The sequence below is a fragment of the Callorhinus ursinus genome, unplaced genomic scaffold, assembly GCF_003265705.2.
Source record: "Callorhinus ursinus isolate GAN/ISIS: 27379988/994484 unplaced genomic scaffold, GSC_fseal_2.0 scaffold1, whole genome shotgun sequence".
NCBI lineage: Eukaryota > Metazoa > Chordata > Mammalia > Carnivora > Otariidae > Callorhinus > Callorhinus ursinus.
Window position 1 is genome coordinate 57,495,257 of NW_027397063.1, and position 14,274 is coordinate 57,509,530.

Consider the following 14,274-nt stretch of genomic DNA (forward strand, 5'->3'; position numbering starts at 1 on the left):
GAACCATAGAGTTCTCAGTGGTGAGAGTAAACCTGAGAACCATAGAATCGTGGGGAAGGAGCGGCTCCGCTGGTGTCTTAGACCTCCAGCCTTTCGCCTCGTTTGTAGGTTAGCGTCAGAGAAGCCGAGTTGCACCTACGTCAAGGGGCGGGGGCGAGGGAATGACTGTATGTATAACTTGCATTTATAATCAGCCTGGCCTAAGCACTTTCTTTTTGTCTATTTCTTTTTTGAATAGCAAGATTTGCTAACTTCATGAGTTGCCCGTAATAGGTAGCTCAGGGAAGTAACTCTTCTTAACATATTGATACTAAAAAAAAATTACAGATTATGTGTGCAAGTACATATAGTACAAGTCTGGGAAATAGCTTTTGAGAATCAATTCTGTGAAAACCCTAGCTTATTTAAAAAATGTTTTTGAATGGCAATATTCTAAAATTCCACAAGATGGAGACATTACTCCATGAAGGAAACATTTTTTCCTCGTTCTCTTTTATGCACGTTCTCTGCATTCATTCACTCAACCATTTATTGAGCACCTTCTGTGTACTAGCCATCTGGGTAAATGGTAGGGAAATGGCATTAAATGGTTTCTGCTCTCAAAGAGAAAGAGCCTAGAGAAGGAGACAGACATTAAACAAATTAATTAATCATTTAAAATTGTACTAATGTTCAGGCAGAAATGAACAGTGCTCTCAAAGAAATGGAAGAACTCCTAATTTACATTGTAGTCCTGGAAGAACTTCCTGAGATGCAGTATAGCATAGAGGTCAAGAGTGAAATTCTGGAGCCAACAGTCTAGGTTTGAAGACTTACTAGCTATATGATTTTAGACAACTTGCTTAACCCCTTTGTGCTTCCTTTTTTGTGTGTATATGATAAGGATAATAAAGCAAACTATTTGGTTATTATGAGCACTAAATAAGTCAATATGGGTAGAGTGGTTAGAACAGTGCCCCCCACATAACTACTATTCAAAGAAAGTGATATTTAAGTGTTCTAATACTGCTTCCAATTTTTAAGGGAAAATAATAAACCAAAAAAATCTCTCACAAATCTCACACTATTTTTATTACATGAAATATGATCAAATGAGGAAAATAATTAGGAAGGAAATGCAAGGAATAGTTTATGTCATCCCAGTAAAAATCCAAGAGAATATTTTCAAACTTACAGTTTATTTCAAACATTCAACATCTGTTTCTAATTAAAAAAAACTCAGATAAATAGAGAAAAGAAAGCTACTTTTCAAAAATATTTAAAAATTTTGTTATGCTAACAGGTATTGTAATAATTAATGCTAATACACCAGAAGTATTTCCCATCTTTTAATTGTGTCTGAGCTTGTGTTCCTTGGGATTTTTTTTTGTGGTAATTCTTCAAGGTCTGAGTTAAAATCTTCCAGAGGGGGTGCCTGGCTGGCACAGTTGGTAGAACATGTGACTCTTAATCTCCCAGTAACAAGTTTGAGCCCCACTGTGTTTACTTAAAAATAAGGGTTTACTTTAAAAAATAAACTAAATCTTCCGGAAGAAAAATATTTGGACATATTTCTTCCATTTACCTGGGAGACATACCAATTCTGGGCCACTTTAAACTTAAACTCTGGGTTGATGTTTTTTGAAGATGGAGAAGTAGTAAAATGATGGATGTTAGACACCAGAACCAGATTTGGAGGAGCTTCCAGCCTTACCATCTCAATCTGCAGATCAGATATTTCTCTGCTTTACTTACTAAGGGCGCTTCTGTTCTTGGGTTTTGGCTTTATATTTTTTAGATCTTACCTCTCACCTGTTGGGAGTCCCAGACTCCTATCCCCCAGAATATATAATCCATTAAAATCCACACTCTAGACCCCCGGGGATCAGAAGACATCACTATGGGAAACTTTGGTTCTAGTGCTTCACCTACTCTTTTAGAATGTTTGATTATTTGATTGACGTTTCTGTCCTACAAGGAGTTCTTTGATTTTTACCAGTTTAGTCATGATTTTTTTTAATGTATTTGTTATATAGCATCCAGAATTTTAAGAAAAGTGTGCTCTACTAGAAGTGGTTTCTTGTTCAGCCTAATATTGCTGAAAACAGAAGCAAAGGAAACTCAAATAACAACAGATGTACATTCAAATATGTCATCTGATGATTTTAATAAGTTTGCACAAATAGCAAAGTGATTTTTCCATTGCAGAGGCTGTATAGAAAAATAAAATTTATTCAAACTACATTTGTGAATTGACTAAAACAAAGTCATCTACCCAAACTGAAGAAATTCTGTGCTTCTCACATGAACAGAGGTGATTTGTGGGGGGGGGGGGGGGGGGGGGGAAGGAAAAGAAAGAACCAGAAAATACACAAGATCAGAAATGGGATGCAAGTGGTGCTAATTGGAGCTAATGTGTTCAGAATAAAGGAGATGCCAATTAAGAGGATTTTCTGCTTGAAGTTCAGTGGTTCTAAACTGAACAAGTGCAGCGCCTACACTTGAGAATAACCCTGGGGAGCTTGAAAACTACTCTCCTACTCCTAGAGATACCGAGGTGATTGGTCTGGGACAGACTCTAGGCACTGGAAGGTCTTCGAAGATCCCCAGGTGTTCCTAAAAGGTTTGCTGGAATTGAGAAACCTGGGTGTAATCCCGGTGTAATTTGGGGAGCTGCAGACTTGAATTCAGGTGACTTCCACGAGAAGGTTTTAACAAGAGGCTTAAATCAACAAGAAACTGAAAAAGACCTGTTTCTCCACAGTGCCCCAAAGAACTAGTAGAAATAGCTTGCTTACAGGTGGGGATAGAAGCAAAATCGAAATAATCTCAAAGGTCCAGGTTAAAACATCAGAAAGCCAACTTAAAGGTGGCAAAACTAAACTGTGAATGCCTAAAAAAAGAGACTAAATTACTAGAATATGGAAGTACACAACCTATAACTTCCAAATTTATATATAGACTGTTCTCCCACTTCTCACATGGCAATACCATTGATTGTTTGTGCAGTAAATACTAAGCACACACTATGAGGAAGAGAGATAAGCAGTAAAACCTGGAATCCTAAGGGTGTGATTTTTAGAGTAGAAAGAGCCTTTGATTAAATGGGGAAAGGGGTGAGTACTCTGCTGGGGAAAAGTTGTCCAAAGGAGCCCTAGTGGGACAACCTCCTGATTGGTTTGGTAGGGATGGGGCCAGGGAGTCAGATCACACAGAAGCAAGCACTCCAGGCTTACCATTTGACTGTTGGAGTGTACAGTTTTAAAATTAGCCCTTATAGATTCTGAGGACTTCTCCAGAGGCTACTTTGTTTTTTCTTTGATCCCCTCAACCCTGCCCCTTTTCTTATTTGGACGAAATCTTCCCCAAATCAAAAGCAACAAATGGGAAAAATGAGTGAAGATTTGCTTATGGCCAGCTGCTTTGGTGTAGAGTAGAGAATGCAGGCCTAGTGGGGGTGAATTTGTGCTCCTGTCTTCCTTTTGCATTTCCCCATTGCCTCTTTCCCTAATTCTCTCTCCTCACTTTCACTTTATTTGCTTTTCTCCTCTTCCCTTTCTGTTTACATTTAATCACCATGAAGACAGAATACTCCTATGCATAATACAATGTAAAATTTTATTTTTAATAAGCTCAGAATCCTCCATGGGAAGACTTCTCTTATGATAAAGGGGACCTTACACATACCTGTATTTCTCAGGTTAATAAAATGACCATTAAAGTGATTCATAGATGTCCTTAAGTGTAATTTTTATTATATATTATACAATCTTTTGAGCATGAATTGCTAAATAAATATATTTCAGGATTCCATCTCATCCTTTCCAAAGGTGGGACCAATTTACGAAGATCACAGCTACACTGTGCATTTTCATGGAGGGCACAGCCTTGGTTACATCAATGGCAACCCTAAAAGACAAGGACACACAGATATTCCTCTCCTGTATCACCTCACCTGCAAGGGCAAAGCAAGAGTGTTTCTTTTGGTTCATCAGTGTCATGACTATCTCATAATCTGAGAGACTCCAAACATGATGGAAAATCTCTGGAGGATATGACTTGGATTGGACCATTTTCTAAGGCAAGTGACATATTGTTGAGGTATAGGTGTTTTAGTCAGTTCAGGCTATAACAAAATAGAGAGATAGCAGAAATTTTTTTCTCACAGTTCTGGATACTGGAAGTCCAAGGCCAGAGTGCCAGAATGTTTAGCTTCTAATGAGAGCCCTCCTCTGGGTTGCAGAGTGCCAATCCGTTGTTGTATCCTCACATAGCCGAAAGAAAGAGAGCTCTCTGCGTCCCCCTTGTATTAAGAGCATTAATCCTATTCATGAGGGCTCCACCCTCATGATCTAATTTCCTCCCAAAGGCCCCCCCCACCTCCAAATACGATCACATTGAAGTTTAGGATTTCAACATGAGTTTGGAGGAGACACATTCAGTCCATAATAGAAGGTAACATGTCCCCTATTCAATATGAAAATTATATGGCTCAGTCCAACACAGCAGGTCAGGCAGCTAAGCTAGAGGCAAACTAGAGGCACTAAAGATGGCAGACTTAGGTTTGAACCCCAGAGCCACCATTTTATAACACTTTGACCTTAGGCAAAATTAACTTTTTTCAACCTGTTTTCCTTTTCTAAAATTGAATTCATAAAAATGCCTCTATCACAGCTTGTGGTAAGAATTATATTACATATGAAGTGCTTAGCATCACACTTGGCATGGAGTAGGCATCCAATAATTGATAGATATGATTAATCTTCCCCTGAGGTATCTTTAACATAGAAAACCCTAGAATCAATGGGAAGTCTAGCTGTTTGAGACAAAGACAAGTTGTAATATTCAGATTCACTATTATTTTTGATGAGCAAGTTTTCTCGAACCTTGGATAGCTGAATGCTATTCCCTCTCCTTAAAGCACTTTTATCCATTTCTTCAGTTGGAGAGTTTCTACTTACTCTTCAGAGCTTGGCTTAAATGATGCTTCCTCAAAAAGAAGCCTTTTCTGACTCCAATAGGACCCTGAATTTTCTTATTACTCCACTTACCTATGCTTGAGCATGACTCTGTAAAAACCTGTCTTCCCCCATAGACATAAGCTCCATAGAGTCAGAGATCATGACTATTATGATTGACACAGCATATCCTGCTGGTGACAGTTGAAGGCTTCTCAGGCATTCCTTCTCTAATTCTTTACTGCAGTTTTTTGAGGGAGTTAATCATCTTATCTAATTCTATCAATTACTCATGGAGAGGTGTTAAAGTCTCCAAATAAAATTGTTGTTTTGTCTATTTTTCCTTTCAGTTCTATCAGTTTTTGCTTCATGTATTTGTTGTCTGGTACATACACATTTAGCATGACTAGTTCTTAGTAGACTGACCCTTTTATCTTTATGTGATGTCCTTCTCTGTCCTTGGTAATTTGCTTTGCTCTGTAATCTGTCTAATATTAAGATAGGCACTCCAGCTTTCTTTTGATTAATGTTTGCATTTTATCTTTATCATCCTTTTATTTTCAACCTAATATAATTACATCTGAAATTACTTTATCATATTATATTGTAATATTGTACATTTATATTATATATAAAGATATAATTTTATAATATATAATCATTAATTATAATTACACACTTTACATAATTTCTTAATGTATAGTATGTTATAGATATATCTTACCAAAGTCAACTGGTATTGACATTTTGAGTGAATTGTGGAAGCTTTATCCCCTTTATGTTCCTTTACCCTTCCCCATTTATAATATAATTGTTAAATATTTTCTCTATATTCACTGAGAACCACACTAAAGAGTAATATAATTTTTGCTTCAACCATCAAACAAAACTCAAGAGAAGGAAATGTATTGTGCTTACCCATATTTTTATCTCTGTGTTCTTTCTGACTTCTTGGTCTTCCTAGAGTCCTTCTTTTTTCATTTCCTTCTTGTTTCAAGAACTTCCTTTAACCATTCTTTTAGGGTAGGTCTGCCAGTAACAAATTCTCTTAGTTTTCCTTCATCTGTGAATGTCTTCAACCCCCCTTCAATAATGTGTCATTTCTCTCTGACTACTTTCAAGATCAAATCTGTCTTTGGTTTTTAGAAGACTGACTATGATATGTATTTGCCTGAATTTCTTTGGGTTTAATCCATTTGAGTTTTGTTAACTTTTCAACCTGTAGATTTATGGTTTTTATGTAGATTTTTGCCAAATGCTGGATATTTTTAGTCATTTTTTAAATACTTTTCAGCCCTCTCTCCAACTCTCTGCTTCTGGGAATCAGATGACACAAATGTTAGATCTCTTCTTGTCCCACAGGTCCATAAGGTTCTGTTCATTTTTTTCCCAGGCTATTTTCTCTTTGTTGTTGAAATTGCATAGCTTTCATTGTTTAAGTTCACCAAGTCTTCCCTCTGTCCTCTCCATTTTGCTATTGGGCCTATCTATTGAGTTTTCTTCCTTTTGATTGTATTTTTTTGTTCTAAATTTTTCATTTAGTTCTTCTTTATATCTTTATTTCTTTTTTTAGTCTTCCTATTTCTTTCCTGAAACTTTATATTTTTTCCATTTGTTTCAAGAGTATTTGTAATTGCTTGTTGAAGAGTTTTTATGATGGCTGCTTCAAAATTCTCGTCAGATAATTTGACACCTGTGTCATCTCAATGTTGGCATTTGTTGATTGTCTCACTTAGTATGAGTTCTCCCTGGTTCTTGGTAAGACATGATTTTCACTTAAAACTTGGACATTTTGTTCATTGTGTTATAAGACTCAGGATCTTGGGCACCTGGGTGTCTCAGTCATTAAGTGTCTGCCTTCAGCTCAGGTCATGATCCCAGGGTCCTGGGATTGAGCCCTGCATCAGGCTCCCTGCTCAGCAGGAACCCTGCTTCTCCCTCTCCCACTCCCCCTGCTTATGTTCCCTCTCTTGCTGTGTCTCTCTCTGTCAAATAAATAAATAAAATCTTTTTTAAAAAGACTCAGGATTTTATTTAAATCTTGTATTTTAGAAGGTCTCCTCTGACACCAGTCTGAGTGGATGGAGGGGAAACCACCTTATTACTGTCCGGTGGGGGTGGAAGTCCAGGTTTTCCACTCAGCCTCCCATGACACTGGGGTAAGGGGCATGGAGAAGGGTGGAAAGGGACTCATTACAACTGGGTGGGAATCAAAGATTGGGTTCCCCAGTGGGCCTTTGTTAATTCCATCCTGGATAAGGGGAGGGACACATCATTACTGCTCCCCACGTGGCCTCCACTGACACCTCCATTGAGGGGGGTTGGAAGAGGGATTGCTACTATTGAGAAGTCATGAAAGTCTTTACTCTTCACTAAGTCTCATCTGATACCACCCCAGCAAGGAGGGGGAGGAACACCGCATTAACCCTGGCTAGGCTTAAAACTCCAGGCTCCCCACTTGGTCTCAACTGACACTGTGTGGGAGGAGACGTGCTTATAACTACCCTACAGGGATGGAAGTCCTGGTCTCCTCCCAGCCTTCTATGATGCCTCCCGGGTGCAAAGAAGCTAGGGAGGGTGTACATTTTTATGGTGTGGCAAAAGTGGAAATCTAGGCTTTTCACTCAGCCTTTGCTTGCTAGGGTAAAGGTGGGGCTGTAGTTTCTTTGTAGAGTGCATTTTGTCTAAACGTCTGTCTTGCTTGGCTGCCCCTTTTCTGGTCCTTCAACAGGAGAGCAGGCTTGGGGGAGGGGGGCATTTGTTTGGTCTGTGCCTATTGGATGTTGGAGTCGCTGGCTTTTCTAGTGTCCACTTTCGGACATATAAGGCAGAACAAAACAAAACCAGAAATTCACAATAGTGAATTTTGGGAGGACCCAGGTCCTTAGCTGATCTGCCTTCTCTCCACCTTACAGAATCCTCTTATGATTTTTTATATGTAATATTCAGAGCTTTTGTTTTAGTTAGCAGAGAGAATAGGGAAAAATAAATCTACTTCATCTTCCCAGAAGTATACCTCACCACACTCTTTTAATTACTTTGTACAAACAGACATGTATAGTGTATATTGTCATTGCCCTACCCAGATCCCTTTAACTAGGTAAATTACCCAATCCCCAGTTGCCTGAATAACTCAAAGCTGCCCCTTTCTCTGAGGAATTGCCCTGGGGCAAATGGGAGCTGTCCAGGTGTGCCCTGTACACCCCCACCCTGCTTCCTGCCAGGGCCAGAGCTCTGCCAATGTTCCAAAATTGTGCTCTAAGGCTTCCCCCATGAGAATGCAGCTAGTCAGCAGCTGAGACCATACTCAAGATGTTTACATTTTCTGATTTGTACCTCTTTTCTTTTATGGTTAACACTGTTTGAATATTTGCTATCCCCATCCCTCCTCTCACCTCCCCACAAACTTTTTCTTATTTAATCATCTCTGATTCTTATCTTTTACTACTTCCATTTTTAAAATTTGTTACTGTGATGTCAAGGTAGGCAGAACTAATTTCAACTCACTTCAGCTCTTTGAGCCTTGTCGACTTCATCAGCAAAGTGGGGGTAGTGCAAGGATACACACTTCTAGACACTGGTACAGGGTTTGGAATCTAATGAGAAGCCATGGACAGGAGCAATTTTTTATCTGCATTTCCAGAGGTGAGGTGGGTGGGGGCAGGGATGGGTAAACTAGGTGAAGGGGATTAAGAGTATACTTATCATGGTAAGCACTGAGTAATGTATAGAATTGTTGAATCACTATATTGTACACCTGAAACTAATATAGCATTGTATGTTAATTATACTGGAATTAAAAATAAATAAATAAATAAATTTTGAAATTATACATCATTTTCTCTGTCTAAATACTACTTATAACACAGCCAGGAATTGTCTGCCCTCCTTTGGTCCCTGGACCTCCCATCTTACCTCCTTCCCTCTTGACCTGATTCAGGTCAGAGTATATCTCATTCCTTTCAACTACACTCTCCATGTCTCTCCTTCACCTTTCTCGGCCACACCTTGGTTCCTCTTACCATCGGACTATATATCCCTCTTTTGCTCTCCTGTGGAAAAATGCTCAAATCTTAGGTGAGACACTCTCATAGACCAAGTATGAATCAGAGAAAAATTGGGGTGAGGGTTGAGGGGGACATGCAGAGAAATAGTGAAAGCTCCTCTTGTGGAATATAAGTCCACGGGTGGACTGAGAGACTTGGAGAGAAAGAAAGGGAGTCGGAGGACAAATTATTTTTACCAATTTCTACAAAGTATGAGCCTCTAAACAAAGAGTCAAAATATGTAAAACAAAAATTGACAGAATTAAAAGGAGAAACAAAAATATCCACCAATATACTAAGAGACTTTATTATAACTCTCTAAGAAACTGATAGATCAAACAGACAAAATAATCAGGATATAAAAGTTTTGAGTAATACAATGAACAAACTTCATATGTAATTCTGCATCCAAATAATAAGAAAAACACTTGTTTCAGGTTTTCATTTAAATTCTAGTTAGTTAACATATAGTGTAATATTAATTTGAGGGGTAGAATTTAGTGATTCACCACTTACATATAACACCCAATGCTCATCACAACTAGTGCCTTCCTTAATACCCATCACCCATTTAACCCATCCTCCCCACCTCCCTCCATCAACCCTCACTTTGTTCTCTATAGTTAAGAGTCTTTGGTTTGCCTCTCTCTTTTTCCCTCTATGTTCATCTGTTTTGTTTCTTAAAATCCACATATGAGTGAAATCATATGGTACTTGTCTTTCTCTGACTTATTTCACTTAGCATGATACACTCTAGCTCCATCCATGTCATTGCAAATGGCAAGATTTTATTTTTTATGGCTGAGTAATATTCCATTTTGTGGTGTTTGTGTGTGTGTGTGTGTGTGTGTGTGTGTGCGTGCGTGCGTGTGTATCACAACTTCTTTATCTATTCATTAGTTGGACATTTGGGCTCTTTGCATAATTTGGCTATTGTTGATAATGCTGCTATAAACATTGGGGTGCATGTGTCCCTTCAAATCAGTATTTTTGTATCCTTTGGGTAAATACCTAGCAGTGCACTTTGATTTCAAACATGCATGTAACAATGTAACATTTATAATAATTATCTATAAACCAAGCCAAAAAAGTAAGCTCAACAAATACCAAAGAAAACATATCACACTGATCTCATTCCCTGACTGTAATGCTATAAATTAAGAAGGAGAAAAAAACTTTTCTTTCTCCTCCCAAAAAACTCATATATTCGGAAAGTAAAACCATACTTCTTTAAGTCATAGATTAAAGAAAAAGCCACAATGGAAAATACAAGACACTTATATTTAGAACGTTGATCTATACTGAAAGCAAAATGTGTGGAATGAGGTTACAGTGGTACCCAAGCTAAAGATTTAGCCTTAAACATATATCATAGAAAATAAGGAAGGTTCTACATCCAGATGACCAACCTAAGATTTAAAGAACAGCAAAATAAGCTCAAAGAAATAGTAAGAAGTCATGGTAGAGATAAGGAGAAATTGATAAAGCAAAAACAAAGAAACAATAGAGATCAACCAACCAAAAAAAAAATAGTTCTTTGAAAAGAACAATAAAGTAAACAAGATTTTCAAAGAAAAAAAATAGAAAAAAGAAACTAAGTAATTAAAAGGAAGAGTACTTACAGAGTTTATTAGTAATATATATTTTTTCTATTGAAAGCAAAAGAAGCTACATTTCAGAGAAGTTCTGGAACCTGCTCAAGTAAGCATCTTTGGATTTAAACACCGGGCATAGTTTCATGAGACCATTTGGGATAAGGTGGTAAACTTGCATGTACTTAGCATCCTGAGGTTTTCTCTAAACAATATCCAAATTTAAATAAATGAGAATGAGGCTGGTATTACCTGAGAAAGATTTTTGGAGGTGGAGCAGTAGCCTTGAATAAAAATGCTTACACATAACTCCTGGGGACTTCTGTGGGCTAGGTTCTGTGCTTCGTACTTTACTACTATAAGTTCTGCCTTGTTTGTCTACTTTCACTCCAGCTCTCCACTAGAACATAAGTTTCAAAAGGACAAAGTCTTCGTGTATTTTATACATTGATGTATTCCCACTGCCTAGAACAGTGTTTAGCAAATAGCAGGTGCTCTATAAATATTTGTTCAATGAATGAAGGTAGATTACTCTGAGGCCGTTATTATCCTAGTTTTATTTGAGCCTTAACTAGTTGATATGACTTGTTCGGAATCACTCAACAAGGAGGTGATTGGATCTACTTGAGTCCAGAGATTTTAACTACTATATTCTTCTGCCTCTCTTTGTAGGTAGAAAGCATTTGGAGAGGTAGTGGGAGAGGCTGGGACCCTGGGTGTGCATTACAAAAAAATTAGAGATTTTTAAGGGCCTGTGATAAAGGGTTTAAATCTTTAGTTGAGGTATACAAGAGTGAAACTGACTCAATATTATATACAAGGATTTTAGCCTTTATGCCTCTTTGGATATTATGGTGTCTTCCATTCTGGATCTAAAAAACTGCCTATTTACCCATCCCTGATCACCATTCCACCCTTGTCTCCAACCAACAAAGAAAATCACTCCCTTACCACACACAGTGACCTAATCTTCACAACACCACACCTCATGTTGAGGAACCTCAACCCAGTCCATTCCTAAAAATCTTAGTGAGACATACTAATAACCCAATGCCTCTTCCACTTCATCTCTCCTCTGCTCAAGAACCCATGATGGTTCCAGGATTTCAAGACTGACACTTCTGAACATCTCCATTCCTAATATTCTTTCTCCCTCCAAAAAATATGTATTGGCAGGCCTATAATATATGATAGGCATTAGAAGATGAACAAGACATTATCGCTGCCTATGGGCAATGTTAGTTTGTATGTTGAGAGGAAGGAAAGAGAGGAGAATAAATTTGAGGTTGGAAGAGAAATTCGCCCCCCATTTCCTGATCTTCTCAGGCATTTTTATATAAAAGCTATTGCTCAGTGGTGGATATGGTATTCCTGGATCTCCTCATTGTGACCCATGATGATCCAAAGTAATTTCATGGTGATTCCATAATGATTTATGTTGATGGTCCATGGTAACCCATTACTAGTGGTTGCATGGTGATTCATTGGGATCTATGATGATTCATGGTTATCTGTTTGACGATGTTCCACGACATCAATGAAAATGCCATTTTCTACCTTTGCATTTTATTCTGGGACAGGTGCAATTTTTAGATTCATGATATCAGCTACATGATATCATGGTAAAAAGATAATGCATTGTGCCTCTTTTCAATAAGATGGTAATTCTCATGCTTAATTCTGTTTGCTCTGAGTGTTCTGTGGTAGAGATGGAGATGATGTGTACAGATGGCTTGTATTTCCTTTGCCTTAGAGAGGTTAGAGAGTGGAAAGTTGGAGCTAGACTGATGAGCAATTAACTTCAAAATACAGCAAAATTTCTCATATTTGATATTAAAGTGAACAAAATGGCCTATAAAATTTAATAGGAACTATGATACTAATTTTGTGGGAAAACAAAAACACATAGACACACTCCACAGATATAAGTCATTTAGAAAAAAATGTATGTTTTGTGTTTGGAAAGTATATACACACAGACACACATAAACAAAACAGTTGTTTTCCATTATGCTCTGAGAAAGGAAAGTTTAGGGTCATATATTTGAGTGCATATAACAGAGAAACCCATCAGGAAAGGCTTCTGTGGTGAAGCATTTGAACTGAAACCTGAAGAATTATTATAAATTCATTAGAAGATATTGGAGGAGAAAAAAACATTCCAGTGTGAGCAAACGTTCTGGTTTTAAAAGGACCTTGAAGAATTCTAGAAAACTTAAGGCCAACAAGTTGGAGAGTGGTGGGAGAAATTGGCAAAGGATGACATGAGAAGTAGAAAAGGGCCAGATCATGCACGGCCTTACAAGCCCTGGTGTTTGACTTTCATTCTTTGGACTTTGGAAAACCACTGAAGAGTGGAAGAAAAATACATTTCAGTTTATGTTTTTAAAAGATGGCCCTGGATCTTATGTGGGAGAAAAAAGAAAGGAATGTAAAGGAGCAAAAGCAGACGGAAGGAAATGGATTGTACGACTATTGCCATCCTCCACTCAAGCAATATTGGTGATTTTTGGTAATAGTGGAAATGGTGAAAATTATGCATCTGTGTAGTGCATTTATACTGAAGGCAGATTGCTTATGGAGTCAAAGTAGGCTGTAAGAAAGAGAGAGATGTTGAGGATAATTTAAAAAGAAATCTGGAGCCTTTAGCATAATTCAGCTGACCATGCCATTTTGATCTTACCATGTCTACCAAGCTGTTACGTTTTTTAAAGGACTTATTTATTTATTTATTTGAGAGAGGTGGGGAGGGGCAAAGAGGGAGGGAGAGAGAAACTTAAGCAGATTCCGAACTGAGTGCGAGCCCGAATCAGGCTTGATTTTAAGACCCTGAGATCATGACCTGAGCCGAAACCAAGAGTCGGATGCTTAACTGACTGAGCCACCCAGGCACCCCTGAGCTGTTACATTTTACATTAATTTGCTTACATTTAAACATTTCTATGCCTACAAAGACCAGAAAAATAGCATAAATGAGTAAGGTGCAATGAGTGGAGACTATGAAAACTCTTTATAGTTTTCTTCCTTGGATATTGCAACCAATTGTTAACCCCTAAAAGCTATTCACATCTTCTGGTACAGTAACAAAACTCCAAAATTTTACCCAGGCCCATGGTCAACCAAAACAGACTGTCAATTAGAGTTTGATTAAGAAGGAAGAATGGTATGAATGATACAGAATGAGAGATCTATTACAGATATTAGACTTGATTGTGGGATATGGGGAAGGCTGCTTTTACCTGTGCTTCTAATGGTGGGTTTGAAGTCCCTGCAGTTCAGTAGGGCTGGCAGTCGGGAAAGAAGGCTGGGTGTGAAACAGGGAAAATCGAGGATAAACTGGAACCTGCCAAGACAGAATGGAGTCCGTAAGTACAAACAAGAAATCTCATCTGTCTCTTACTGCCTCCTCCTCTTAATGGGAAAACTAGCAAAAAAAAAACTGTACCCATTTTAATCCACTATTTAGACTATATTTCTTTTCATTACTTGCAGTTAAGTATGGCATGTGACTAGGTAAAAGCCAATGAGCACTTTGATATTCACAATGCATCTACATGAGGATTTTTTCCCCTATCGTCTCTTGGGACTTCATAGGTTTCCAGAATCTAAGTATTGAATTAATCCATTCTGGAAAATTATTAGGTATTATGTTTAAAATACTGCTCAATTATACTTTGTCTCTCTCCTTCAGATCTCCAA